Source organism: Chinchilla lanigera, unplaced genomic scaffold (genome assembly GCF_000276665.1).
Source record: "Chinchilla lanigera isolate Chin_1 unplaced genomic scaffold, ChiLan1.0 scaffold00023, whole genome shotgun sequence".
NCBI lineage: Eukaryota > Metazoa > Chordata > Mammalia > Rodentia > Chinchillidae > Chinchilla > Chinchilla lanigera.
The window spans coordinates 2,485,123-2,489,373 of record NW_004955424.1 but is presented as its reverse complement, the minus strand read 5'-3'; positions in this window follow the sequence as shown (position 1 = coordinate 2,489,373).

Sequence of the window (4,251 nt, the reverse complement as noted above, 5' to 3'; positions counted from 1 at the left end):
ATCTGAATCAAGGAGGTCTGCATACCTGTGTCGGTATCGGTTGATTCTTGTTCCATTTCACTGTCACAGGAACTTTGGTTCACATGGCCAACATCAAAGTCATTGTCATCTTCTTTATCCATCCATGAATGATTTGATGACCCACTTTCAACCTCTTCCAAAACTTGCAAATCTGGTTTCTCATGTGCCATTGTGCTGAACTGGGCTACTTCTACCAGAAAAATCAAAAGAAAACTTTTTCTTAAAACAAACCCTAAATGCACAGAAATTTAGCAATGAACATTCCATGGATAAAACTCACCTGCTGCTGTTTTAGATTTCTACACACCTTGTCATTCATCTGCCTTGTAGATGACTGCACAAATGGGCTTTTTGCCTTCCCCAGGGGCAGCTGCTGTGAGTCACACCTTTTTTCCATTTATGGTAAAATACACGTTTACAGACTAGAAGAGTGTGTGGGTGTATCTTACCCCCTGTGATGCTCAGGTAAACACGCAAGACCTGTTAGAGGGAGAATTATGTGGGTAAAAATCCCACCTTGACATTTTCGCACACATGCCCACACCAGGTGGGTAAACATGAAGATTGCTTCCTGTATCTCCCAGTCGCAGGTATGAGGTGTACAACCGGCTACTTTATGCTAAAGTACAAATTTACAGTAGAAAAGTATGGGATGGGCTGTTGTAACCCAGTTTTATGCCCTACAGGATAGAGAAGTGCTGGTGACTCCAGGAGAGGTTGGGAGAGTTTAGGGGACCCAGAAGTCAGTGCTTCTGAGCATGGGGGAACTGAGAGACAGCGTCCCCACTTCCTCCCGGCCCTTGTTGCATGACAGACCTTTGAAATGTTTGTGAAACCGGGGTCCCTGCATGCTCTCTCCCCCTGGCCTCAGGGCTGCAGAGTTGTGGCCAGCGGATGTGGTCTGCAGGCCTCTCTGGGTGCTAATTCCAGGAAGTTTCTTGGCCTTTCTGTTCCCACATCCACTCAGCCCCCAAGACAGGTGGGTGTTGCTTCTGTAACGTCACCTTTTCACCTCATCCCCAGCAGCAGCCCAGCCCAAGTCCACCTCAACTCTTAACTCATCTCACCCATTCCAGTTTTGCTCCCTCAAACTCCCTCTCTGCACTGCTTTCTAAAGCTCGCTTTGTGCAACTCCTCAGCAGGCAGCGCTGCAATGACCATGCAGGGCATGTGGGCTTTTGGCCTGGCTCCCCATGAAGCTCCTGGACCCTCCCTTCTGGCTGGCTGCCTCTGCCTTCCCCACCTATATTTGTTTTTTGTTTTTATTTGTTTGGTTAGTTGGTGTTTGGGTTTTGGGTTTTTTTGGTACTGGGAATCGAACTCAGGACCTTGCACTTGCTAGGCAACACTGTGCCACTGAGCTATATCCTCTGCATTCCCCGCCTCCACTGAACTACACAAACCAAGCCCACCAGCTCCTGCAAGGCCTTTGTCCTCGCTGCCCCTTCTCCCTGGAATGCTCTTCTCTGATTAACTCCTGCCCAAAGCCCAGGGCTATGTTGAGACCACTTTCCAACGCAAAAGTCCCTAAAATGATGGGCTTGGTTATGGACTGTCATGGACCTTTGTCACACTCACATTAACATCTTGTCATTTTCTTCTCATCTGTCTCTTCATCCGGGCTGCACATTAGCATGACCAGGGTCCTGCTGCTTGCAATTCACAATAGCTAAATCTTGGAAGCAGCCTATAGGCCCAGCTACAGATGAATGGGTAAATAAAATGTGGTATTTATACATAATGGGAGTACTCTTCTGCTATAAAGGATAAACTTGAGTCATTCGGGGTGGGGATATAGCTCAGTGGCATAAGTGCTTGCCTGGTAAGTGCGAGGTCCTGAGTTCAATTCCCGGTACAAAAAAAAAAAAAAAAACTTGAGTCATTTGTAGGAAAATGGATGCACCTTGAGAGCATAATGTTAAGTCAAGTAAATCAGACCCACAGGCTTGAATATCACATGGGTTCTCTTATATGAGAAGCCCAAAGTATAAATAAAGAGTAAAATTAAAAATAGGCAATAAGAAATAAGGAGAGAGATCTTTTGCAAATGGGAAGGGGACCTAGAGATACAAGGAGAGGGGAAGGAAGGAAAAAAGAGAAACTAAAAGAATTAATATGCATTATGTACATGTAGTGGATTGACAACTGGTGGTCAACTTATAACACCCTGAACTGAATAAGCATGGTGCTGGGTGTGGGAGGCCCACCTGAGGACTGTTGCCAGCAGCATAAGAGGCAGAACTGGAGAAGAAGAAGAAGAGAAGCTGTTGGCAACTAAGGAAAGCTGTTGGGAGCTGGTAGAAGCTGTAAGGAGCTGTTGGTTCTCTTGGAGGAGCTCGTCATGCTGGCTTTCCTGATTAACTTGTCTGTTTTCATCCTCCAAGGAGCTCGGGACCTTGTTGTTGCTGAGAATGGCTTTGGTTCACTTTGGGGGAGCCCTGGTCCTCACTTTGAGCATCACTTCCTGGCTCCAGAGGGAAGATGGTGCACTGCTCAGTCTCCTGGAGAAGCTTGTCACTTTGGCCTTCCTGATGGGAACTCAGCTGTCCTGATCATCAGAGGCACTTGGGACCTCACCATCACTGAGGATGTCTGTGGTACTTTTGGAGGAAGCTCTGGTTCTTGCTTTGCATGTCGCTTCCCTCAGGCTGCTAGCACAGATCCTTCATCCCACTGGCATTCGTTTTCTAGATTCCACCACTGACCTTTGGGCCTTCCAGCGCAGATCCATGAAACAGGCCTGCGTGAGATGTTGTCATGGGCTCTAGGCCTCCAGCTGGACTCATGGGAGGGAGGCATTGTTATCGGCTCTCCAGCTGGACTCATGCAGGACATTTCCATGGGATCCAGGCCCTCAGCTGGATGCGCTGGTCTTTAGTGAGTGGACAGATTCCCTGCACTCCCTTGTATATGATTCTTTGGGTGACTGTTATAAATAATCTTATAAAATATGTGTCCTATATTCTATTGTTTCTCCTTGCAACAAACCCCAAACCACAACAGTCCATGTACAGCTCCCCACAATGAATGTAATCATGATGTACTGATTTTAAAATGTAACCAGAAAAGAAAAGAGGAATTGTCTGAACATATGCATTTCCCACATTCCACTCTGGAGGTACAAGAACAATCAATGAAACTTTTATTCTACCTGCCTGCTATAAACCCACACTTCCTCCCCAGGGACGAGAATTGTCTATTATAAGGTTTTGCTGGGGGAGGAGGGGAAGCCTAGAGACTCAGCTCCAAGCCAAAGGGCAGCAGCACATTGTCGTAACAGTCAGCAAAAGAGCGTGACTTCGGAAATGAACAGATTAAAATAAAATGGCTATTTTCATCTTTTTTAAAGATGGCAATAAAGAGAAGATGCAGATGGTGACCATTTCCTGGAAATTATGCAAATAAACAGAAGTCAGAAATGAATGAAAACATGTGGAAATGACAACCAAGAGGCATCCCACACCTACTTGCTCGGATTCTGTTCGTTTCATTTCTTTGTTGTGATTTGTTGCAGCACTGTTTGGAGGGATGGGGCCTGTCGTAGACCCAGACAAGAGGGGGCTGGCACTTCGAGGAGCCCCACACCACCACCAGCACCACCACCACACACAAGCCACACGCAGGCCCTGGGGAAAGGTTCCCTGCTCTGCAGCCAAGAAACCAAGTGTGACAGTGTGACTGCGTCTCCATTTGAACCAAAGCTAATGCAGAGTCTGTATCACACGGCTGGAGTGAGACAAGTACTTACCTGAGAATGTCCCTCTCTCAAGCCTTTTCTCTCCTGTTCCCAGCAGCTGCATGTGAGAGCTGAGGACTATCTTTCCAAGGTAAGTGGCTCACACAGTTCCTAAACGCACGTACATGTCAGTCTGGACATCACACGGCTGAAGGAAAACACAGACTCTTTACTTACAGTAAAGAGTCACCGTGTAGATACTGAGATCTAGGACTGCAAACAGTTTTGCAAAATGATAAGTTGAATCTATACCTACAAAAATGTTAAGACAATCTTTTATTTTTAAATAAGTTTGATTGACACCTCTGATGTGAATAATACTTTGTACTTGGTTTTAGAATATTAGATCATGTTAATATTTTAGAAGAAAACGGTTCTTTATTTTAAAGAGAATTTTTAAAAAAACAATACAAATGACAAGCATTTCAAAACAAGATGAGGGGCTGGGGATTTAGCTCAGCGGCAAAAGCGCCTGCCTGGCAAGCGCAAGGTCG